This window comes from Phocoena sinus, chromosome 16 (genome assembly GCF_008692025.1).
Source record: "Phocoena sinus isolate mPhoSin1 chromosome 16, mPhoSin1.pri, whole genome shotgun sequence".
Classification (NCBI taxonomy): domain Eukaryota; kingdom Metazoa; phylum Chordata; class Mammalia; order Artiodactyla; family Phocoenidae; genus Phocoena; species Phocoena sinus.
In genome coordinates, this window is record NC_045778.1 from 39,038,824 (window position 1) to 39,065,618 (window position 26,795).

Sequence of the window (26,795 nt, forward strand, 5' to 3'; positions counted from 1 at the left end):
CCGCGCGTTCACTCTCCGCTTAAGAGCGGGCACGAGTACTGCTCAGTACGCATGCGCACAGCCCCGGCCGTAGGGCCCGTTCCCAGCCCGGCAAGGGGAGCCCACCCCGAGGGCTCCCGCTGCGGCCCTGCACTGCCAAACGTACCTCCTTGCAGGCCAGGTCTCCGCCGTGTGAGCTGCCCAGCAGGCAGAACGCTGCTTTATCCGCGACCAGGGTGACAAAGTTACCTTGAACCCTCAGGTCGCGCCCCGCCCGCGCGCCTGGCAGCGCCCCACGGGCGGGCGGGAGCGCGCACGTCGGCGCCGGGGTGGGGCCAGAGGCTCCGCCCACTCGGGCGGCTCGCGAGACCCTACAGATGCCCGAGGATCACCCGCAGCCTGCCGCAAGGCTCCGGCGTGGCTGCAAGCCGCTTGGGCTCCCGGCTGGACGCCACCATCCCCGCCCGACCGCTCAGGGCGAAAGCCAGCTCGCAGAGCCCCGAGGGATGCCAGGGGCTCCTCTCCAGCCTCTCCTCGGCCCACCTGCTCCAGCGCTTAGCCTGTGTCCACCCCGATGCGCGCCCCAAATCGTCAAGACGTCTTTGATTTAAGGATTTTGCTGCTAATCACTACAAAGAAATAACAAACGTGGGCCAGTCAGAAGGCTTCCGGAGTTATTACTGGAATGTTCCTGGCCAGTAGCTCCTGACTCCCTGAGATTACCACTGTCAGCCTAACAGGTTCAAGGCCCGGCTTTTGTTTCAGGCTCTGACATCTCACTTCTGTGACATACCTCTACCTATACCCCAGCGTCCCTCTGTCTCTCTCAAACACACTCCCACACGGCCTCAATCCAGTGCTGCATGTAACACTCATGGATGCTTCTCATTCAACAAGCTGACTGAGCACCAACCAGATTCCAAGCTCTATTCTAGGTGCTGGGAATACAATAGTGAAATGAAAGCTCCACCAGGAGAGACAGTAATACAGAGTAGTTAAGAGGATGAACTCTGGAGCTAGACCGTTTCCACACAAAACCTGGCTCTGCCACTTAGATGCGGTGTAACCTTAGGCAAGTCACTTAACCAATCTGTGCCTCAGTTTCCCCATCTGTAAAATGAGGACAATAATAATGGGCCCAACTCAATGAGAATTATATGAATATACAAAAAAATGTTTAAGACAGTATCTTACACATAGTAAGTACTTCCTGTCTGATGATTATAACGCTCATGGTACTCTACTTTGATGCCCTTTTCTCGGAAAATAATCCTCAAAGTCTGCATATCCCATCAGGCCAAAGACAGAATTCTATACAGCCTTGTCACTCCCTTCAATTTTTTTAATGTAAAATACTCTCATCTATGCATATGAAGCTATTTTCATAAACAGAGTAAAGCAAAACCACTTGACAAAAAGCAAAGGCCAGTGGACACTGAAGACTATCACCCTCAATTAAGCATCCCTCAGATTTCAGGTGAACAGAGTTTATGGAAGTGCCTGCTTTATCTGTGTTGCACAGTTTCTGGGATCCCACTTCAGACATTCACTACCAAAAATAATGAGAAAGCAACTTATCTCTGAATTCAAAATTTCTTCATTGAAGAACATATTTTGTGAAGATACAAAAAAGATACAGACCTCTGAATGATGTTAAGTTAAAATTTGATAGCCCTTTGCATTTATACTTTAAGTCAATGGCTAGAAAAAAGGAATTCTCAGTCTGTAAAAATGACTGTCAAGAACTTTCACCTCTCTTTTATATGCCACTACAAAATAGTTACAATGTAAATAAATACAGTAGGAACTTTGTGGACCATCACCTACCTAACCAGTGGTCTCTATGCCCTCTCTAAAGGATCCTGGCCAATGCCTCAGCACACTAAATGCTGCAGCTCTTCTTCACTTGAACTTACACAGTTACTGAGAGTCAGTGTTATTCTGTTTATGACAGCTTTAGTTGTTACTATAATGATGTGATTTACTAAAGAGTATATAAATATAAAAACACTGGGGAGAGAAAAAAACCATAAACATCTACAAGAATTCTGCATTCAGATTTTGCAGGCACCTCTTTACTCCCTTAAGCTTTGTTATTTGCCCTGGCATATTTATGAAATGTTTAAGTTCTAAAGGGGAAAAAGTCATAAGGCATTTTACCTCTCTTATGTTTCAAGATTTCTACGGTGTCTCACAACAAGAGAATCATCTATTTCCCGGTAGATTAGTAGATCATCTCATCTAAAGAGAGCATAAACTATAACTCTCCAATGGTTCCCCCCTGCCTACAGGATAAAGTCCAAATTTCTTTAATAAATAAAGTTCTCTGTCTTCTGGCTTCAGCCTGACTCTCCTGCTGTCTCCCCAGAGCAGCGCCCACACCGTGATCTTCCAGACAGCAGTTCCATGCATAGACCAGACTGGTTTGCCTTGTACAGCTTGGCTCTCCCAGCTCTCTCTGCCAGCAAAGCCAGTTCCTCCCCTTCTCCCCACCTGTCTGCTTTTCTGACTATGCTTAAGTCACCAACACTATTAAGCCTTTCCCGACCAAGCATCCCATTCCTCAATAGTTTTGACCTAGTGAGTTAACTGCTGCCTCCTCTGGGCTCACTGTAATCTGTATAAGTTTCCAGCATGACACCTATAACACATGTTATCCTTAATGTTACATGTCTGCCTCCTTAGCCTGAGAGGTCCCCAAGAGAAGGGACCACATATTATTTGGCTTTGTACACCCTAGTGCTGAACAGACTGCCTGCTTTCGGTATCATGGCATTACCAACCCCCATTTATTGAACTGAAATAAAGAGAATGGTGTCCCTGGAGTTGTGCAGTGCTGTAGCCCTCAACTCAACAGAGGCTTAATACATGTTTGATAAATGGAATAAATGTTAAATGAATGCTCAATTTCAGACCAGCCACAATAACTATGGTAGAATTCTGCTTCAAACATAAGTAATCAACTTGATGTCCCAATAAGGCCTGCATTAATTCAGGAGGGTTTTTCAGAGGTGTAAATGCTTCTACCATAACTATTACTTTTTGTTCTCTTTCAAACAAGACAAAACAACCAAGGATATTGCTATTGAAACTATGATTCCAGGATAGGCACTGATATAATGTGTCTTTCCTGATGCCAAGCCCATCAAATTCCAGCTATACAGATTCACAAGCACCAGCTGATTTGTGAGTTAATGAGGAAACATTAACTGTATTTACAGTCAACTCTGGATTTTTTTCTCTGATTTTGCAGTACCACAGAAATTCCAGCTGACATCACAGAAGTCTGGTAAGCTTTCAGAGGTAGGGCTGTGCCCTATCTTCAACTTGAAACTTCCTGCCGTAATATAGCCAAGGTTAGGAAACCATGTTATTTATCTACCATCACAGTAATAATATCATTTTATCCCTAATTTTATATGGTAAAAACCTTGCAGTTTTCCCCACAGAAGCAAGCAAGTTATAAAATATTTTCCCTCCTCTAAAGCCTGGGGGACTAGAAAATATGCCAAAATAAAACTCAAAATATACCTGAGATCATGTTCTTATGAAATCTGTAATTGTCCAAGTATTAAAAGCCTAACTTCTTGTCTATGAGCAACTGACAAGCAAAAACCTTTTAACCTATGTTGCCAGTTACTCACTCCTTCACTGAACCAAATTGTTACATTTGTAAAGGACTCAAGGCAATGCTAGATAAGAGGAATATTTAGCACCCAAACATACTCCTTACCTCAAAAAGAACATCTTGATTCCACTGCATAATTGAGCCAAGCAAAATCAGGGATGACTAGTTGGGATAAGAATGGCTAAGAGAGTTGGAATGAGCATTCATGTCAGTAGTAAAAAAAAAAAAAAAAACACCCTCAAGATAACTTTTTGTTCACTTGCCAGTGAATCTATTTAATTCAGAGTAAGGATGACTTGCTAGGATTTGAGGTATGGTAGGCTAGGTGGGAAGTTTACAAATTATGACTGTAATATTATGATTTAACAAGCAAAGAAGACAAGCTGAGAAAGACTATATGGCAGCTCCTCTGACAAGCATAGATAGAAACACTATTAAAACAATTCACCAGAGCAAAAGTGGTCAACTTGGCCTCCTTATCAGCCTAGGCCACCTGCATTGTTTACATCTTGTATGTCGCAACAATGTATTTAGACATACCTGTATAGGAAACAGAGCCAAAGTGAAAACCCGGAGCAAAATTTTAAGAGGGCCAAAAAGCATCAGAAAGAATAATAAAACTGCCATGGAAATCTATAGTTCCTTCACGAAACTGAACTTAATCCAGTATATACATATTGGTTGGTCCCTTATCATAGTCACTCTGGACTTGCAACCTAACTAGTAAGCATACAGAGACACTGAATTTACTGATTTCAGTAACACTCAGAAGGTGCTCTCTGATCCAGCAGCACATTGCACTGTGTATCTTGCATAGTGAACGATCTTCATTCTCTGAGGCTGGAGCTGCTCCTCCAGCATGCCTCAGGGCCCTTGCATTTATACTCCAGATATCGTGCCCACTCCTCTTCCTTAGTGTCATCTTCCTCACTACCCTATGTAAAATAAGTCTTCCTTCCACACACTCCCCCTTAATATATTTTATTTTTAAATTATCTCCACAGTATTTATCAGTATCTGACATGTAGAAACCATTTATTTTCTGATCTCACTTCAGAAAACACACTAGAAGAAATACATTCCACACAGGCAGGGACTTTGTCTTTTTGTTCACTGTTATACAGTAGATGTTCAATAAATATTCGTTGGAAGAATGGATCCAGGGACTTCCCTGGTGGTGCAGTGGTTAAGAATCCGCCTGCCAATGCAGGGGACATGGGTTCGAGCCCTGGTCTGGGAAGATCCCACATGCCGCGGAGCAACTAAGCCTGTGCACCACAACTACTGAGCCTGTGCTCTAGAGCCCGTGAGCCACAACTACTGAGCCCCGTGCCACAACAACTGAAGCCCACGCACCTAGAGCCTGTGCTCCACAAGAGAAGCCACTGCAATGAGAAGCATGGGCACAGCAACAGAAGAGTAGCCCCAGCTCGCCACAACTAGAGAAGGCCTACGTACAGCAACAAAAGACCCAACGTAGCCAAAAATAAATAAATAAATTTATATTAAAAAAAAAGAATGGCTTCGGTAAGTATTTAATATATCTAACTGCCAAGACTTTTACTTTTACACATTATCTCATTTAGTCCTCACAAAACTTTAAGGTACATATGCACTATCAACACAATTTATTTATTTTAACATCTTTATTGGAGTATAATTGCTTTACAATGTTGTGTTAATTTCTGCTGTATAACAAAGTGAATCAGCTATCTGTATACATATATCCCCATATCCCCTCCCTCTTGCGCCTCCCTCCCACCCTCCCTATCCCACCCCTCTAGGTGGTCACAAAGCACCGAGCTGATCTCCCTGTGCTATGCAGCTGCTTCCCACTAGCTATCTATTTTTACATTTGGTAGTGTATATATGTCAATGCTACTCTCTCACTTCATCCCAGCTTACCCTTCCCCCTCTCCGTGTCCTCAAGTCCATACCCTATGTTTGCATCTCTATTCCCGTCTTCTTGCCCCTAGGTTCATCAGAACTTTTTTTTTTTTTAGATTCCATATATATGTGTTAGCATACTGTATTCTTCTCTTTCTGACTTACTCACTCTGTATGACAGACTCTAGGTTCATCCAACTCATTACAAATAACTCAATATCGTTTCTTTTTATGGTTGAGTAATATTCCATTGTATATATGTGCCACATCTTCTTTATCCATTCATCTGTCAATGGACACTTAGGTTGCTCCCATGTCCTGGCTATTGTAAACAGTGCTGCAATGAACATTGTGGTACATGTCTCTTTTTGAACTATGGTTTTCTCACGGTATATGTCCAGTAGTGGGATTGCTGGGTCATATGGTAGCTCTATTTTTAGTTTTTTAAGGAATCTCCATACTGTTCTCCATAGTGGCTGTATCAATTTACATTCCCAATAGTGAAAGAGGGTTCCCTTTCCTCCACACCCTCTCCATCATTTATTGTTTGTATATTTCTTGATGATGGCCATTCTGACTGGTGGGAGGTAATACCTCATTGTGGTTTTGACTTGCATTTCTCTAATGATTAGTGATGTATCAACACAATTTTAAAAACAGAGAAACTAAGGCTTGACAAGGTTAGATATATTACCTACAGTCACAGGAGTCCAAGTAAAAGAACCAAGATTTAATGCCAGATGAGTCTAAGGTCTCCAACCACACAATGTATGTTGAAGGGATCATTTAGGTGTCAAGATTTTATTATCGCTTTTTATTCATTCAACAAATATTTATTGTCTAAGCTGACACATACTGTGATAGTCCCCAAGGACACAATGGTAAACTTGCCATCTAGAGGAAAATTTGTGCCATTGAGTCACCGAAAACTAAGAAAATAAGAAAACTTTGAAATAGACTGCGATTTAGAAGTCCACCAGCAGCAACCACTGCTCTGAATGCCTTCCAGTGTGCCAACACTTACTCTGGGAGGAAAATGATCATAAAACACTAGCCAGGAAGCTAGTGGGGGGAGGGATATGTATCAGAATCGCCTGTGCAGTTTTATGAAGCCCCTACACAGGCTACTGAGATTCTGGCACAGCTAAACCGACTGAATCTTAATAAAATGTGGGTGGGGTGGGGAAACCTATGTAATTCTAAAATAAGATACCTCCTCCCTCTTTGAGAATCACATCTTACTTTCCCTGCATAGCTTACCAGGCTTCTCCACTTTTGAAACACCTCTTTTCCCAAAAATAATAATATAATTGTAGAAGTTTATTTAAACACAAAATACAGTTATCATAAAACCTTAGACCACTAGGTTTTCCCTGGGGACCCAAGGACAATAGAAAAGGAGGAAAGAATATTAAAATGTAAGAAATGTTACCGTGCTAGACTTTACATATACCTTCTCACTTACTTAACAAATCTGCAAGCTAGCAAACTGTCAAAATGCAAACCAAGTGACTTGCCTCAAAGGTACATGCACCACACCCCCCACCTCCATTGCAGCATTTGGGTGCGTCTTCCTCAAAGGCTCTGAGGTTCTTTAAAGTTCAGAAATGTCACATTAGTACGCTGTGCAGAAATGAGCCAGCTATGATTACCTGCCCCGTTCTCACCCAGGAAGTAACTCAATAGTCCCTACAACCATATTTCCATATTACCAAGTAGGTGGTTCAAACAGTTATGCTATGGTGAACCTTACCCTGATTAGAAAACAACACAAAATGGTATGGTGAAAAAAGCTCTGCCTTTGGGGTCAAACAGACACTAGCACTCCGCCTTCTGCCATTCTTGATCGCATCACCCCTGTTACATGATGTGACACTTAAGACTATATGATCATTGTTGCTCCTGCCACAAGAATTTAGTTCCATGAAAATAAGGGCTGTGCCCATTTTCTTTCATCGCTGTATCCTCAACACCCTTAACATATAGGCACTGAATTAAATAATTGTTGGTGGAATGAGTCAATGAACTAGCAAGCCTCGCTTTTCTCATCTGTAAAAAGGAGATAATGGAACTACCTCTCGGGACTGTTAGGAGAACTACAAGCACTCTACGGTAAGTGACGCTGTGTTGGCAGGTAGAGGGCCGAAAAAAACGTTATCTTCTTCGCGTTTCCACCCAACAGGCTAGGAATGTATATACTCTGAGTCCGTTCGGGAAAACAGGCCCCTCCTTGCTCCAAGTGACCCCGGCGAGAGGGAGCAAAAACTTGGAGCTGTCACAGCCGGGGCCGGGGGGCGGGCGGGCAGACAGCCGTTGGTGGTCCCCAAGCCAGAGTGTCTAAGGACGAAGGGAGAACAGGCCGGGCGGGGAGAAAGAGGTGGCCCTCAGGCCGAGAGTCGAGGGCCAGAGAGAGGAAGGCAGGCCCAGGCCGGCGGGCAGGCAGGAGGAGGCCGCCCTCGAGGCAAGCGGGTCGAGGGAGAGGCCGGCCTCGAACGGCAGCCCCAGACAGGCCCGGGCCGGTCCGGTACGCGGCCATGGCGCCCCAGGCCGACCCGCGGCGTTGAGATAGGGAGGAGGCACGCCCGCCCCGCTAGCTCCTCCGGTACTTACCTCCTCCGAGTGCAGCTCCGGGCGTTCTGAGGAGACCTTAGCGGACAGAGGTACTGCCCGACACAAGCCAAGGGCCTAAAGGCAGACTTCTCGCGAGAACACAACGTTCCTCCCACGCCTCTTACCAAATGTTTGACAGTCTCGCGAGATCTCAAGTCGAGTCGGCCCAAGGTCCTTGACTACCCTCCAGAGGGCGAGAGCGCCGGCGCACAAGTTTTCCTGGGCCATAGATCAGGGTCCTTTCGCCGTTTAGGAATAAATAAGGTTAAATGAAAGAAACATTTATCGAAGGCAGGCTCTGTAACGAGGACTATCCTAAGTGATTCTCTCACACCAGATGTCCTAACAAGTCAGATATTATTCAGGCTTAACGTACAGATGCAAAAATAAAAGAACACACAAAAGGACAAAGTATGATTCCATATATATGAGGTACCTACAACAACCATATTTATAGAGACAGGAAATAGAATGGTGGTTGCCGCAGACTTGGGGAAGGGACGTTATTGTTTAATGAGTACAGAGTTTCTGTTTGGGATGATGGGAAGTTCTGGATATGGGTGGTGGTGATGGTCGCACAGCAATGGGAGTATACTAAATGCCGCTCAATTGTACACAAAAATGGTTAAAATGATAAATTTTATGTTATGTATATCTTGCCACAATTTTTAAAAATTCAGTAAATAAATAAATAAACGTCAAAGCCCAGGTTCCAAATTATACCATCTGACTTCAAAGCATTTTCTTGTTTGCACCATATCACACACCACACAGTTTTCTGCACTCCACATTCCACCACTCTGTACCTTCCCTCACATTTTGGCATTAATTATCTATATTGGAATTTTATTTAGTTGTTTGTTTGTTTATTACCAGATGTTAAAATAAGAATCTTTCTGTCTTAGTTCTGACAGAAGTCCCCAATACGAGCTGCTAACTGCTCCCCAGATTTCCCATGAGTAGGATTTGCAAAGGAAATGATTGTAATTGGGTTTTATGCATCTCACCCAAGAATAACAAGGGGCAAGGCTATCTCAGCAGACAGCAACAGGAAACATAGGTTCAGATGCAGAAGCTAAAAGGGCTCTCATGGCCTGTGATTAGGAGCGGAGCTGTGGAGAAAGAGGAGCTGCAGGGAATATCAGAAAGGCCCACAAAAGCCTCATGAGGAAGTAAATCATCTTAAACACTGCCACAGGCAGACGGAGCCAAGATGGCATCATACTGTCCCTCATTCCCTCTTCAATTCAGAGGCAGATTCTGGATTGAGACTTCTTTTGTAACTAAAAGTGACCAAGGCACTTTTTTATTATCTTAGGGTGACCCAAATCTAGGACCTGCCTAGATTGCTCAACTAGTCCACATAGTATGTTTGCACAGGTGGGGTTGGGGGCAGAGGGGAAATAAAGCTCTTTACTGATTGCCCATGGATTGTTCAACAGAAGGCTCTTTGCTTGTTTGTGATCTGTCACGTACACACACACCCAACTCTAAGCCCCAAGAGAGCAGGGACCTGATCTCTCTGGTTCACTAATGTATCCCCAGGCCTAGAGCACTGCCAGGCACTCAGTAAGGACCTGTTGACTGAACAAATGTTCTGTAACACAGAAACAGCAAGAGATGATCAGCATTGTCACTGTTTTAAGTCCCTACGTTTTGAGTACTGATACTGTAGCCCAGCACCCAAGCTATTCCCCATCTACAAGGCAGGACTCCTGGCCTCTTAACACCCCACTGGGCTGCAAGTGGGCTTAGAGGCACTTCTTCCAAGCTATCCTGCTCTAACCTGCTCTAACGTCAGGCAAACACAGATTTATATAAGGGACACAGCAGATACTCTCTGAAGAACAGGAAGGAAGGATAAACATGAAAACCTCAAAGAAAATAAAGGATCTGATTTCATCTTTAAGACACATTTATATTTTGAATTTTTCACCAGATAGTGGGACACTGGGGCAGCAAAGCACAAATCTACCAGAAGCAAGAGAAGCAGCAGTGTTCCCCTGAGTAAGGGATGCACAATGATCTATGGGAGTGGAGGGAAAATAACTTTTATTCATATTTATTTTTGTCTCCTTTAAATGTTTACATGCTTTATAATGTGTGTATTATCAATGCATACATAATGTATAAACTAAAAGTATACACATATTCAAGTGTTTGCTCAAAACACTTTTGACTGATAGGTGGGGTTACACAATCATAGACTATTAGAGGCCGTAGGAGAACGACGCCTGGCCTGGGAGAACCTGGGTGCCCCCAGCAGGCTGGGAGCTCTGGGCCCATGAGAAGCACATTATAACACCTATCCACTGACAGCACAAGTCTTTTCTGGGTCCTCCTGTTCCACCACTGCATAGGTGCAGGTCTCCTTGTTGAAGATTATCTGGCACTTGTTTGTGTCATAATCCACAGGTACAGCAGCACTGTCATTGAGACAAGAACAAGGCCTGTTAGAAGGAATAGGATGCCCAGCCTCCCCAGGGCCAGCTTTGTGTTGGAAGCAGCTTGCACTCCAGGTGTCTGGGGTGCCCCTCACCTATTTAAGGTCACCCCTTGTCTGGGAACCCCAAAATGCCACCTTCAGGAATCGGTACCCATATATATATAGGACCTAGACTATGAACACAGACCATCCCTGACATTGTTGGTAAATTCCATCCCACGCACACAGGACCACAGCAACTTCCAACAGGCCCAGAGGCAGGTCTGGACTCCTCTGAGGCCAGGCAGCTTGCTTCAGCCTGGCTCTTCTTGTCCTCCCCGCTCAAGAAGTAGCCAGCAGTACTGCTGCTTGAATGTGGGAAGGGAATGGTTGTCCCAAGCCTGGCATAGAGGCTTGTTAAGTCAAGAGCTGGCTCAGCCAACAGAAACAACGCCGTCACTCCAGGCAGGGACCATGGAGCCCTAGGAAAAGCTGATGAAAACTGGAAACAATCTCCCCGGGGAAAATCCACCCACACATTCAAGGCTGCCAACAATTTTAGGGCTCATTGCCCCCTTGAAACGCAACTGTAAACCCCAGATTTAAATTGCCCGTCCCCAAGGTGTACACAGAACAGCCATCCCCAGGGCCATTTGTGACAATGTTTCCTTCCACAAGGTGACCCTTGACTTATTTTAACAAAAGAGGACATTTCAATTCTCTTCCCAAAGGGTAATCAGGAAACCAAAGGGAAGACTGGAAGAAGCTTTTCCCAAGGCACCTGGGGTAGGTGGCCTGGGTAGTGGGGAGGCCAGAGTAGCCTGGGCCACCAACCTCAGCCTCGTCTGCCACTAAGCAGCTTCATATCTGGACAACGGCCCCTAGGGCAGGGGTCCCCAACCCCCTGGCCAAGGACCAGTACTGGTCCGCGGCCTGTTAGGAACCGGGCCGCACAGCAGGAGGTGAGCGGTGGGCGAGCGAGCGAAGCTTCATCTGCGGCTCCCCATCGCTCGCATTACCGCCAGAACCGTCCCCCACCACCCCGCCCCCCCGACCCATGGAAAAGTTGTCTTCCACAAAACTGGTCCCTGGTGCTAAAAAGGTTGGGGACCACTGCCTTAGAGAGTGCAATGGGTTAAAAAATTCTCCCAGAGAAATTTTAATCAAAACGTGTATTTTGGGATTCCCTGGTGGCGCAGTGGTTGAGAGTCCGCCTGCCGGTGCAGGAGACACGGGTTCGTGCGCCGGTCCGGGAAGATCCCAAATGCCACGGAGCGGCTGGGCCCGTGAGCCATGGCCGCTGAGCCTGCGCGTCCGGAGCCTGTGCTCCGCAACGGGAGAGGGCACAGCAGTGAGAGGCCCGCATACCACACACACAAAAAAAAACCAAACAAAAAAACTGTGTATTTTGCTATCACAAAAAAGAAGTTCATGAGAGAAATTTCATAGGTGGCGAGATAATTATAGGGGAAAGGAGTTGGCGGCTCTGAGCAGGAGAGAAAATATGCCCCTTTCCTCCACGTGGAGCGCTGTGCTAAGTGGGATAGGCAACGTGGCAGGAAAGAGGGAAGGGGCTCTGTGGGCCCTGACTCGGAGTCAGTTACTGTCCCAGGATTGAGGGACACATAACTGGCATAGAGAAGGCATCAAATCTGTTTTAAGTTAATGAATTTATATGCAGAATCTCATTTAACTAATTAATTAATTTTTTGGGCCGCACTCGTGGCTTGTGGGATCTTAGTTCCCCGACCAGAGATTGAACCCAGACACTCAGCAGCGAAAGCACTGAGTCCTAACCACTGGACCGCCAGGAGCCCCCTCATTTAATTCTCATATCCACCTGATGATCCCTATTTTACAGTGAGGAAACTGAGGCTCAGAGAGATTAAGAAACTTATACAGGGCACACAGCTGGTGTACAAAGGAATGGAGATTCAGACTCAGTTACGTTGGCTCCAGCATCGAGCCTCTTCCCACTTCACTGTTTTCCACACTAGGTCCACGGGACCCCTAGAAGAGGGTCATATTGACGTGGCTGTGATGATGCATCACTGAGTGGGGTGGGAGGGTGTCAAATTCAGTTGACAAGGGTGCTTTGGCCACTCTGGAGGTGCACTCCGATGTCAGAGAGGAAGAGCTCACTAGGCCTTAACCTTGCTGATACAATCGCACTCCAGAGTCACATTGACACTCGATACAAAGACAATATCAAATTTCAGGAGCACAAAATCAAGGTTCAGTTGTAAGACACAGTGACTCAGCCAAGGCAATACCTGCAAACCTGCTTCGGGCAGCCAGACATGCAGTGTCTGGATCTGATAATCCTCTTGTTCCATTTAGCACTTAGCATGGGGCATGCTCAACAAATGTATTCAGAACTTTCCAGATACTTAAACTTCAGTAGCATTCAGATGTTCTAAGTCAAGTGTTTGTTCTTCTACTTCCTGCTGGTATCGTAAGACTCTCTGAGGCACTTGTTAAAAATCAAATTGCATGGCCTCCTATAAATTCTGATTCGGTAGGTTTGGGGGTGGGCCCCAGGAATCTGTATTTCATCAAGCCTCTCAGAGGAGTCTGTGATCAGGCAAGCTTGGGAAACACTACTTTACGCCAATGCTTCTCTCATCAAAGCCACTCCTGTTCTTGCAAAACACTATAGGGCCAAGGCTGATGTGAAGACATCAGATGGATGGGGCGGGGGCGAGGGAGTAGAGGTGGAGTGGCTGATTTGGATGTAACTATTGAGGAAACAGGGCCACGCTGCAGATATTCTGCTTTATTGGCCCAAGTACCAGAACTTTGGAGTCCACAGTAACCCAGCAGAAAACATCTGTGCGACCTTTGGGCTGACGTGAGTTAAACTTGAGCAGTGAAGCAACTTCGGGTTTAGAGTACAAGGCTCACTACAGATCATCCTTTACTCCCCACATCCATTCCCTCTGCCTGTGTTCAGAGCCACTCCTGTTCCTGCAAATTGCCGTGGGCCAAGCAAGACTGCAGTGAAAACCAGCTCACTTCTAGAATAGCTTCAGACTACTGGGTACACTATCCTGTGTTCAGCAACCCATATGGATTTAGATATTTAATAATAAAGGTTATTTATCAAGATTCAAAAACAACTTAAAAGAAATAAGACTGAGGTAGAAGCAACCCATTAACAGATGCATGGATAAACAAAATGCGAGATATATAATATATATAATTTAATATATTTAATATCATTTTTTTTTTACTTTTTAAGGCTGAATAGTGTTCACTGTATATATAGTGAACATTATTCATCCCTAAAAAGGAAGGAAATTCTAAGACATGCTACAACATGAGTGATTCTAGAGGACGTTACATTGATATAAGCCAGTGTAGGGGTTCAGGACAAGCCTCCCCCAAATGTGCCACTTTAGCATGAGGATTTTTCTGAGCTAAAGGCAATAGACACCTTGCAGATTCAAGAGAAACTACTGCCCCACTAACTACCTAGGTAGTATTAAGTTGAGGATTCTTCCCAGAGAAGAGTTATTACCAGAGATAAATTTTATTTAGGTGACCCCGTTTATATGTCATGGTAGACATCTAATTACCAAACATATACTCTTATTCTTATCATCCTGTAAATGACTCTCCTGTCCTTGGAAGCCCCAAGAACACTAACATTATTGCTCTATGACTTTTCACTCACATTTTGCTTTTTCCCCAGTTTATTTTAGTAACTTGTATAGATCTTGTTCCTCTGCTAGATTATCTGAAGGTAGAAGCTTCAAATGTACCTCCTGGTACATTTGAGGGACTTACCATTTTATTAGTTTGCCCAGGCTGCCATAACCCTTTAGACTGGGTTGCTTAAACAACAGAAATTTATTTTCTCACAATTCTGGAGGCTAGAAGTCTGAGATCAAGGCATTGGCAGTATTGGTTTCTTCTGAAGCCTCTCTCTTTGGCTTGTAGATGGCTGTCTTCTCCCTGTGTCTTCATGTGGTCTTCCCTCTAAGCATATCTATGTCCTAATCTCCTCTTCTTATGAGGACACCAGTCACAATGGATTAGAGCCCAGCCTAATAATGACCTCATTTTACTTTAATTACCTCTTTAAAGCCCCTACCTCTAATACAGTCACTTTCTGAGGTACTGGGGCTTAGGATTTCAACATATGAATTTGAGGGTAACACAGTTCAACCCATAACACCATCTTATCCCCAAATGTTCCCCCTACAGCTTGCCACGGTGCCTAAAATTTCACCCTGTGTTTGCCTCTACACACAGACGCTCAGGCCTCTTAACCAATTGGCTCTCAAAGCTCTTCAGAGCTGGCCATGGTGATCCTTTCCAGTGCCATCCCCTACCTCCCCTAAAATAAGTCTTTGGGGTAGCTCTCCTGCTCCCTTGAGGGGTTGCCTCCCCTGTCACCAGCGATGCCATAGAAGTGCTGTACACTTCTGCTTTCACCTCATATGTTTAAACTGCCCGCTGCCGCCTCTGAGTTCCTGGAAGTCAGGGGCACATTCATCATGGTTCGTGGCCCCTCGGTTTCTTTTGAAACACAGAGTTTGAAGAATTTCACACGATGTGAGTCCCATTACACCAAAGTAGCATCTATGACTTGCTGTCCTAGCATCCTTGTCACAGATGTGTGACCTCAGTTCCACAATCAGACACATGGAGCAGGACCTCCTTACAGAGGATGCCTGGAAACTGCCATCACACAGAGTCCCCCAGGAATGATGGCGGGAGTGGATGCTGCTCCTAGGGCGAGGGTGTCCAGAGTCCAGTGTGCAGTGTCAGTGGCATGAGCGGCAGTGACTATGACCAGAGGCAGTGAGGTCTTGCTGGAGCAGTGAGGTTTGGGGAGTCTATCTGGCTTCGTGGCAACCAAGCCTATGTCTCTGGCCTTCCACAAAGCCTGTGAGCTGCCTGACATCTTTAATAAATTCCTTTCCTGCTCCCACAGACTACAGCAGGTTTGTTGTTTGCAACTAAGAACTTTGTGACCAAGTTAGTGACCATAACTTATTCCTGTCCATGTTCCTCCCAATGACTGACCCAGTGCCTGGCACTGAGCAGCCATGCAGGATAGAATCACACCTGGTAAAGAAGAGGTGGCACATATATACAATAGAATATTACTCAGCCATTAAAAACAGTGAGGGCTTCCCTGGTGGCACAGTGGTTGAGAGTCTGCCTACCGATGCAGGGGACACGGGTTCGTGCCCCGGTCCGGGAAGATCCCACATGCCGCGGAGTGGCTGGGCCTGTGAGCCACGGCCACTGAGCCTGTGTGTCCGGAGCCTGTGCTCCGCAATGGGAGAGGCCACAACAGTGAGAGGCCCGCGTACCGCAAAAAAAAAAAAGAGTGAAATAATGCCATTTGCAGTAACATGGACAGACCTAGAGACTGTCATACTGAGTGAAGTAAGTCAGACAGAGAAAGAGATCTTACAAAACAGAAACAGACTCATAGACTTACAGAACAAACTTATGGTTACCAGGGGGGAAGGACGGAGGGAAGGGATAGTTAGGGAATTTGGGATTGACATGTACACACTGCTATATTTAAAACGGATAACCAACAAGGACCTACTCTATAGCACAGGGAATTCTTCTCAATATTATATAACAACCTAAATGGGAAAAGAATTTGAAAAAGAGTAGATACGTGTATGTGTATAACTGAATCACTTTGCTGTACACCTGAAACTATCACAACACTGTTAATCAACTACATTCCAATATAAAATAAAAATTAAAAAAAAAAGAATCACACCTAGTGATTCCAGGTGTTCCAGAGCCAGAAAAAAACCCTGACATTGTCAGTCAACAGCATAACTAGAGGTGCTCGTCTGCTGTTCACTAGGTGCTGGGAGGAAGGCAGTCCCTATAGGTGCCCAGAGGAGCCAAGCTGTGGCTTCTCATGGGGGAGGGGGCTGCCCACAAGGAGGGGGAGGAAGGAACACTAAAATGAGCACTCCTCAGATGGCACTGCAGCCTGCTCTGCCCAAACCTGCCTGACCGATTTTCACTGTTTGATCCTATTTCAACTTTCATCTTTATAGACTGAACGGGCCTTTATTTATTTATTTTAGACTTTTACACACACATACACACACACACACACACACGCACAGTGGTAGAAAAAAAGAGAACATGGAGATAAGCAAAAGAAATTCTGTGAAAAAAATTTTTTTTTTGGCCACGCCATGAGGCATGTGGGATCTTAATTCCCAGACCAGGGATCAAACCCGGACCCTTGGCAATGAGAGCGCGGAGTCCTAACCACTGGACCGCCAGGGAATTCCCTCTGTGAAGTTTTTAGAAAAAATTCTGTGGTTGTCCTGTCCAAAGAGAGCTACTGTCAACATTTTGGAGGCTTTCCTTTAAGAACTTTCTAGGTATGCTTTCATTTAGGAAAGGAAAAATCATAAGCATTTTTTCCACGATAGAACATTGTACATAATACTATACATAGGCTATAGAACGCTGTTATATAATCTGCTTTTCTCATTTAGCAATGCTATGACCATCTTTGCATATCAATAAATATAGGTCTGATCACTATTTTAATGTCTACATTTTATTTCATGGAATGGCTGGGCTCTCATTTACTTAATCAACCTCCTCTTGTTGAACACTCAGGTTGTTTCTGACTTTTTTAAACATTAGGAACACGAAACTAGGAATTTTATCCTTTAGATAAAAATTTCCCCACACTTATGTTACTTTCCTTAGGATATATTTATAAAGGTAGAAATTCTGGGTTGGAGGTATTATTATTTTATTATTTGCTAATCTGAAAGGTGGGAGATGTTACTTTGTTTTAATTTTCGTTGATAATCGGCAAGATTGGACATTTTTGGTATATTTATTTGCTGTATTTCTGCCTTTGTGGGTAGCCCATTCACTTGTAATTTTACCTATTTTTCTGTTTTGATGGTACTGATATTTTTCTTCTGAATGAGTAAATAGGCTCTTAATATATTAAAGATATTAATCTTCAACTGTCACAAATGTTACAAATATTTTCCTCACTTTTTCATAGCCAGAACACTGCCTCTGGAGATTGAACTAAGGAATGAGAAATTTTCCTCATGTCTATTTTTACCTTTAAAGTGATATTTTGACATATAGAGATTTTAAACTTTTACTTAGATCTATCAAGTATTTACTATACAGTTTCTGCTTTTATTTATGTATGATTAATAACTAGAAAGGTCATGAGGACTCTTTTGGGGGTGTACCACATTTGAGAACATTTTACTTTTAAATAGATAACACCTGTATCTGATAAAAACATTATTTTAAGAAAAACACTCTTTCACTTGTCTCCCAGTCTCTCAGTTCCTCTAGCTAGAACTCCTGGCTATTACCGATTTCTTAAATATCCATCTTCCTAGAGATGGTCTATACATACATGTGTGTGTGCGCATGCATTTTGGAACACCATTCATAGAATACTGCACACACTGTCCTGCATTCTGCTTTTTCAAAAAGCAAAGTGCTCTATTCTTTTTAATACCTGCCTAATATCCTACAGTCTGGCTGTAGGATACCCAGTCTCCTATTGATGAGATGGCTATTTAAGTTGCTTCCAAGTTTTGCTTTTACTAACCATGCCGCTACAAATATGCCTCTGAGCCCCATTCCCATTAAAAAAAAAAAAACAAAAAAACCTTTTTTATCTTTAAATAATTTAAGACTCAGAAGAAGTTGCAAAAGTAGTACAGAGAGTTTCTGTGTATCATCAGGCAGCTTCTGCCAAAGATAACATCTTAAATAACCATGGAACATTTTCAAACCCACAAGAAATTGACATTGGTACAATGTACAATACTAAAACAAAACTATAACTTTATTCTGATTTTATCAGTTTTTATATGCACTTTTTGGTGTGTCCAGTTCCCATTTAACACCATTCCACTTGGCTTTCTGGGCCTTTTCTACCCATGTTACTTTCGAAGCTGGGTGGGGTAAGTGGAGGCACCCTGACACACATGACATCTCACACTGGCTTTGTCACTTGCCCAAAGTAACACTGGACATTGCCTAACCTCTTCATAATTGACAATCTCCACTAGATGGCTTTTATAAAGGTCCTCAATACATTTTCTATTTATTTTGTGTGTGTGTGTGTGTATGTGTGTGTGTGTGTGTCTGGTATAGTAGGGAAAATCGAGGATTCATACCACTTTAAAAATATTTTACAAATTTGTTCCATATCTTTCCCTGTAAAGGTGGAAATGATAAAATACAAACAAATATAACAGACTGGTCCAAGGGAAAAAAGATTTCAACTAGGCCAATGACTCCACAGCCGCCTGGGTGTGTGATCCTGGGCAACAAACTTGAAAGGAGTGGCACAAGTTTCGTAGTGCTTGAACGTATCGCTTAGGGAAGCTTAGGATCACGGGCTCTGCAGGCAGACAGACCAGGCCTGTAATCCAGATTCCAAAATGTTTACTATGTGATCTTGGGCAAGTTACTTTACCTCTCTGTGATTAACTCTTCATCGAAAATGGGGATTATAATAGCACCTACTCTGTCGAGTTGTTCTGAAAATTAAATGAGGTAAAAGTATTAAAAGTGGGGCTTCCCTGGTGGCGCAGTGGTTGAGAGTCCGCCTGCCGATGCAGGGGACGTGGGTTCGTGCCCCGGTCCGGGAAGATCCCACAAGCCGCGGAGCGGCTGGGCCCGTGAGCCATGGCCGCTGAGCCTGTGCGTCCAGAGCCTGTGCTCCACAACGGGAGAGGCCACAACAGTGAGAGGCCCGCATACCACAAAAAAACAAACAAAAAAAGTACTAAAAGTAAAGTCAGATCAGGTCACTCCTCCAGCGGCTTCTCATCCTGCTCAGAGCCCAGGCTGGAGTCCTTCAGGGCCTGTCAGCTCCTCCATGACCCTTGCCCCTCGCCCCTCTGGCCTTGTCTTCCCTACAGGCCACTCCCAGGCTCCATCCTGCTGGCCTCACCCTCCTTGCTAATCCCCAGACACCTCCAGATCTTTGCCCAAATGTCACCTTCTTAGGAGGTCCTTCCCTGAGCGACTACAGACCATCTCACCCATAGGCCTGTCCTCACGCTCCCCTCCTCCCCACCTTCCCTGCTTTATTTCTCTGTGAGGCACTGATCATTGCCCCACCTAAGACATAGTTAACCTGTTTGTCGTTGTCTGCCTCCCCCAGAGAGAATATCAGCTCCTTTACAGCTGGCACTTTAACTCTTTTGTTCATGGCTTTATTCCCAACACTCAGAAAAGTGCCCCCACAGAGCAGGGGCTCAACAATACGTGTTGAGGGATTGAATAACAAAAAAGTGCTTTCGCAATTCCTGACACCCAGCATGTCCTCTATAAATGGAGCCACAGCTGTGCTGCTGCTGTTGTATAAACCAAGAATGGTGATAACAGCCACCAGGCCTGCCATGAGATTTAAATTAAACGATGTATGTGGAAGGGGGTGTAGAAACCGTAAAGTGCTATGCAAATAGGGGGTGAGAGTTTTTATTACAAGGCTGTTTACTGATAAGCCTTTTACTCATTAGAGACTTTGTTCATTGTTTGGACCGATCCTTGGGTCTCAACAGAGCTCACAGCCTGTCACAGAATAACCACATACAGATTAGTTTGTCCCCAACAGTGTGCAAAGCTTCTGCTCCATGTTCTGCCTGTCCACCTTGCCATCATAAACACTTGGTGAAGGGCATGCCTGCTCTCCACCTTGCCCTGGGAATGTGTGTCAGCCTCTTTCTCCACCCAAGTCACTACTGGCCTCTGGGGGCATTTGCCATGCCATCCCAGGCTCCAACTATCCAGAGAGAAAATATTTCATTACTCTCCTTTGAAATGGACTTTCAAGGCAAGGAGTGTTGTGCCAGCATATTTAATATTGCTGTAGTTAAAAAGGACAATGTGAAGACACTGTTGGGGAAGCTCGCTTGCTTGGCAGACAGGTCTTTTTGGAGAGTTATGTCCTGCTGGGGTTGCAGTGTTCTAGGCTGTGAAGCTCTGCAGAGAAAGTTGGGTCTCTGGACAAACCCACTGCATGTTCTGATCTGTGAACCCACAGGCTTGTACCAAACTCCCAAGAAGCTCATATACGAATGCTGACCTAACAAGGTCCTTTATCACACTGGGAAGCGCAAAAGGGAAAAGGAACTACACGTGTGGGGAGGCTGCCCTGTGGCAACACTCCAGTGGCCCAGTCAGAGGGGTTCCCTGTGAGGTCTCTAAGTATCCCTACTCTGCAGATGAGGACAGAAGGCCCTCTCACTATCCCACAGCTTGTAAATGGGAGTACCTGGAATGGAACTCAGATCTGCTGGCTCCCAACCTCACTCTCTCCTGTAACTCACTGCATCTGTTGGCCACAGTCTCTTCCTTTAGAAAATGCAGCCTGGGGAGCTGGGTGAGTGCAGAATCAGAGCAAGGAGATTTAGTGTAGAGGCTAAGACAGAAGTAGGTTCTAATCCAAGTTCTGCCTCCAAAACATGGGGCAAATTTCTTAACATCTCTGATCCTTATTTTCCTCATTTATTAAGTAGGTATGATGATCTCCACCTCAAAGGACTGGCCTGAAAAAATAATGAGCAATGTGTCTAAAGTGTTCAACCCAGTGCCAGATAAAGGGTGATGTCATCTTTCTTATTACGGAAGTATAGTTAACGTACAATATTATGTTAGTTTCAGGTGTACAACATAGTAATTCAACATTTAAATACATTACAAAACAATCACTACAATAAGTCTGGTAACCATCTGTCTCCATACAGTTATTACAGTTTTATTGACCATATTCCTTATATTGTATATTACATCCCTTTGATTTATTTATTTTATAACTGAAAGTTTGCAATTCTTAATCCCTTTCACCTGTTTCATCCAAGCCCCCACCTCCCTCCCCTCTGGTAACCACTGATCTTTTCTCTGTATCTATGAGTCTGTTTTCTTTTTCTTTGTTCATTTGTTTTGCTTTTTCATATGTTCCACATATAAGTGAAATAATATGGTACTGGTCTTTCTCTGACTTATTTCACTTAGCGTAATACCCTCTAGATCCATCCATGTTGTTGCAAATGGCAAGATTTCATTCTTTTTCATGGCTGAGTAATATTCCATCATATACCACATCTTTTTTATCCATTCATCTATCAATGGACACTTAGGTTGCTTCCATATCTTGGCTATTGTAAATAATGCAGCAATGAACAGAGAGGTATATATATCTTTTTGAGTTAATGTTTTCATTTCTTCAGGTAAATACTCAGAAGTGGAATTATGGGATTGTATGGTAGTTCTATTTTTAATTTTGGGGGGAACCTCCACACTCTTTTCCATAGTCACTGCACCAATTTACATTTCCATCAACAGTGCACAAGGGTTTCCTTTTCTCCACATCCTCATCGATGCTTCTTATATGTTGCCTTTATGATGACAGCCATTCCGACAGGTGTAAGGTGATTTCTCATTGTGGTTTTGATTTGCATTTCCCTGATGATTAGTTGAACCTCTTTTCATGTGGCTGTAGGCATCGGTATGTCTTCCTTGGAAGCTTTTGCACAGCAAAGGAAACCATCAACAAAACAAAAAGGCAACCTACTGAATGGGAGAAGATAGTTGCAAACAATACATCCTATAATGGTTAATGTCCAAAATATATAAAGCTCTTAAGCAACTCAATTAAAAAAAACCAAACAATCTGATTTAAAAATGGGCAGAGGATCTGAGCAGACATTTTTCCAAAGAAGACATACAAGTGGCCAACAGACACATGTCATAATTTTTAATAATGGCTGGTGCCACCAAGCAACGGCAGCTTGCTGCATCCTTCTCCCCTGGGAATCTGGTGGCCAACGCCTTCTCTACTCTGGGAAGTGTCAGTGATGCCCCGCCCAGTTCTCTCTCTGAAATGTCCCATATGCCTTAAGCTGGGGATGGTTCCACGAGCCACAAGCATGAAGCCACACTTTTACTGGGAACTCACCCATCCCATCGTGTGGTCTGTGGCTGGTGATTCTGGAGAAGAGAAGAGATGGAAGCAGCTACCTTCTATAGGTGGGTGATCTCTGTACACATAGGCTTTTACTTGCTAATTTCCTCTCAGAGGTAGCCTCAACTTCACATTTTATGAGATATCTCATAGAGAAATCTCATTATATGTGCCGGGTAAACACCTTTTCTGTGAGGTAAAAACCTTACTTCCCTATAGTTTGGTTCTTTTCTGTAATATCACAGATGGGCCTTTGAGAAAAGGTGGGTAAAGTATCGGCACATGCAAGAATTTTGATGTATTTGTTTGATAAATATTGGCTGAGTGCCTGTTTAATGTCTTCTGACTGTACAGCAAACATTTTAAGTCTTAATCCAGGATTATCTTATTTTCAGAGATACAGGTTTCTTTAACTTAACCCAGGGGGATTCATGTTTGCCAAACTGATAAATGGCTGGGGACTTCCCTGATGGTTCAGTGGTTAGGAATCAGCCTGCCAATGCAGGGGACACAGGTTCGAGCCCCGGTCTGGGAAGATCCCACGTGCCCATGCGCCACAACTGCTGAGACTGCGCTCTAGAGCCCGCAAGCCACAGCTGCTGAAGCCCGTGTGCCTAGAGCCCGTGCTCTGCAACAAGAGAAGCCACTGCAATGAGAAGCCCGTGCACTGCAACAAAGAGTAGCCCCCGCTTGCCGCAAGGAAAGCCCGCGTGCAGCAACAAAGACCCAACACAGCCAAAAATAAATAAATAAGAAATTGATAGATGGCTGGCCTTTTAACTAAATTAACAGATTCCTGCCTGGAATGGGAGAGAGATGTTGCAAAAAGAAAAAAAAAAAGCAACCACTGCTGTCTCTTTATGGGTATCCCAGTCAATTTTACAAGTGAGCCTTTAAAATGTTTCATTGTAACAAACTGTATTATATCTGTTAAACAGAAACTGTTGTAATGAGCAGAACTAGAGGGACCCTCCAAGGATTGTGTGCTTTGACTTTATGGTCAAGGACTGAGACTGGGGGAGTCCAGCGACTAGCTTGTGAATTGCAGAGTTCAATGTCAGAGGGAGATGGCTAGAGTCTCAGGCGGCAGAGCAAAGGACAGATGAAGAATGGAAGTGGGTCACCTCAGGTCTATCTGAAGCATAGAAATAATAGGACCAGCCTGCTTATCTCCCAGGGTGATCGTGAAGACTGAGGGAATTGACAGATGGCAAAGAATAAATATAAAACACCCTATAAACTAGGCTTTTCTTGCTATAATCATAGCAAAGAATGTTCAGGACTTCCTGGTGGACGACTATTGGTCTAATTTTTAATCTCTTGGGATGAGCCACCTTTGAAGTGGGAAATATTGCTTTGCCAGCAGAAGTCAGTCCTGCTGACATTTGATTGAGCAGGTGGTAACGGGAGCGAATATGCCATCCTCTATCACCACCTAAAACCTGATAGGCTGTTTTAAGATGGCCTTGGGAAACCAGGCTTTGAAATAGAGTCTCCATAATAGACATTGTTCCTGTAGATAATTTCTCATGGAGCCTATAGAGCCAGATAAGAATGATCAAGGCACATTTCCCGCTCAGTCTCAGCCACATTCTTGTGTCTTCTAAGTTGCTTTTTCTGGGAATTTGGGCTACTGTGGTAAGAGGTGTGACCTCATCTGACTGCAGTTTGCGATACAAAGGAGGATGGACTCCAATGAGATGTCAGCCAGAGTGAGGTCCTCAGCACCCCACCTTCCACTGTGCTCACCCTAGCCCCACCTGGGGATCAGGCTGACAAGGCCCAAGCCCCAGATCTGCCCCACGGGCTGCTCAGCATCCATAGAATCATACAGCCCTCCGTTGAGGCTGCTGCAGGGTGGGCTGCCCAGGATCAGGGTGGTCCCCACTCACCAGTCTTCAAGTTGATTACTTGTCTCCCATCTGTCACCCCTCCAATCCTTCTCCAGAGCCTTTCCAAATTGTCTGCACTTCTCTTAAGCCTCCCACCCACCTGTGCCTCCTTCACACCCAGAGGATAATCTCACTTCTTATCTCACAGGTAACAGAGGTGAGAACTGCTGCACCTACCCCTACACATTGACCTGCACCTTCTCCTATTCCTTCTCCTTTCCCTCCAGGTCCCTTCTGTACCACACTTGCCATCTATATTCCACCCCCCAACAGACACATGCCTTCCCAGGGACTTCCTCCAGCCTCCCTGGTGACAGGCAGGCTTGAAGGGGCAGATGGAAAAGTATCCAGCACATGAGAATTCCCGAGTTCCCAGCCAGGGAAAGCGTGATCCTCACCAAAGGGCCATCCTCCCCTGAAGGCCCACCCAGCCCCCTGTCAGTTTTTCACTTTAGAGTCTGATACCCCACGGCAGGACCAGTTTCTGAATTAGCCAGGATACTGTCAGAAGTGTTAGAAAAATGAACTCAAGTGAATGTAGGCAATGTTTTGGGTTCATGCGTTCAGTCCAGAGCTGAACTAGTTTCTGGATTTAGGGGCTCAGACTATGTCAGACCTTGTGATAGAGTTTTTACTCTCCAGAAACCAGAAAGATGGAGGCCAATGGTAGTCCATGTATTAATTTATGCCAAATTAATATTTCCATTTATTTCAATACAATAAGATGAATTCACTGCCGTATGCCAAAAGATGCAGCACAGGGTCTTTTACAATATCAGAGATGCTGTAGGGTGAGCCCCTAACACTGGGCAAGGGTGGCAGTGGGACAGAGATTCTGTAGTTCCAAGGAAAACTTACAGTGACACTGTGAAGCCACCAGTAGAACAGCAAGAATGTCACATTTAGTGACATTGGAATGTCACTAAATTCCAATAGATGCTAATGTGGGTTTCCTGAGCCATCCAGGTTCACTGTAAATGCCATCAGCCACATCTACCCTGGGTAAGTGTTGAAAGAATGTGCTCGAAGCTGACAAGCCAGGGCACCAGGAAAATTGCTGGTGAAAAATCTTTCTTTCTTTTTTTTTTTTTTCTGTAAGGCAATTGGAATGCTTACCTAGAGGGGTGTGAAAACAACAGAAACAAATGAAACACTGACACAGAGATGGAGCTAAAGCAAACATGTCTGGGATTAACCACTGAGAACCTGAGAAGCAAAACCAGGTTTTGTTCCAGAGAAAGGGGAGACCCAGGCATCCTCAAGGAGGCTCAGAAGTCTCGTTTGTCAAGTGGATTAAAGGCTATTTGGTCAATGGTTATGTATTTACAGCTCAGAATGACTGTGCAAAGAACCCAGGAACCACTGCCTCCCTGACCTTGATGGGGGCTGTGCAAAGACTGCACCCTTTGTCAAGCTGATGCTTGCCTTCTTTTGAAGATAAGAGGATGACAATAAGACTCTGTGGACAGATAGTTTGTTCCTTATTTCAGGATGGTAAGCAAAACGTTGAGCAACCAGCATGACTAACCACTGACCCACCAGTACAGTTGCCAGCAATGTGTCTGGGGGACCCTGCTCTGCCAGGTGTTACCTCTTCTATTTCTGTGTCTGGTGAGGTGTGGAGGGGTCGGGATACTCAGTATGGTGAGTGGAGGCACTCAGGGGTCTCAGGGCAGTGGCCAGTGATCCGCCAGGACCCCTGAACTGATGCCCATCAGCATTGCCAGCCCTGATGCTCTCTCATCATAGAGCACCTGCAAAGTAAATGTGGCCCCCAGAATCAGAGAAGAAAGTCAGCCAGCAACCCTCACAGTCTTGCTATGAGCAGAGTCTTCCAGAACCACCTGAGGATTGAAGGCTAAGAGGTAGGAGCAGAGCAGTAGCCAATATATCAGCCCTCTTATAACTGCTTACATGCATTCCCTCATTGAGTTTTCACTGCAACACTACAAAACAGGCACTCTCACTCCCATTTTACTAGTGGCACAATTGAGGTTTATAGGGCTGGAGAAATCTATCTGGGGTTTTCAGGTGGTGAGACGAGGCTGGATTTGTACCCAGGCCTGCTGACTCAAAGCCTGTGCTCCTTTTTTTAAAAAATTATTTTTTAAACCATTTTTAAAAATTGAAATATAATTTACAATGTTGTGTTAGCTTCAGGTGTACAGCAAAGTGATTCTGAAAAAGAATCTGATTTCTTTTTCAGATTCTTTTCCATTATACGTTATTATAAGATGTTGAGTATAGTTCCATGTGCCATACAGTAGGTCCTTGTTGTTTACCTATTTTATACATAGTAGTGTGTGTATGTTAGTCCCAAACTCCTAATTTATCCCTCTCCCCTTTCCCCTCTGGTAACCATAAGTTTGTTTTCTATGTCTGTGAGTCTATTTCTGTTTTGTAAAT

At 44.4% G+C, this 26,795-nt stretch overlaps 1 protein-coding gene and 1 long non-coding RNA gene across 11 annotated transcripts in view; one reads left to right on the forward strand and one right to left on the reverse strand.

Moving 5' to 3' along the window:
- NCOA4 (nuclear receptor coactivator 4) overlaps nucleotides 1-26,795 on the reverse strand; it is a 64,330-nt gene that overhangs the window by 14,393 nt on the left and 23,142 nt on the right. For 3 of the 10 annotated variants that reach the window (XM_032609003.1, XM_032609009.1, XM_032609000.1), the window contains exon 1: nucleotides 8,105-8,210. The exons of 3 other annotated variants lie outside the window; for them this stretch is intronic. The gene's annotated coding sequence lies outside the window, so the exon portion shown is untranslated. Of the gene's footprint in view, nucleotides 1-145; nucleotides 555-8,104; nucleotides 8,211-26,795 lie in introns of those variants that run through there. 4 more of the 10 variants (XM_032609004.1, XM_032609001.1, XM_032609010.1 and 1 more) reach the window with 4 other exon arrangements.
- On the forward strand, nucleotides 10,093-21,063 carry LOC116741862. Its single transcript, XR_004346305.1, has 3 exons — nucleotides 10,093-10,532; nucleotides 12,313-12,318; nucleotides 21,053-21,063. It is a non-coding gene; the product is annotated as an uncharacterized LOC116741862 (long non-coding RNA).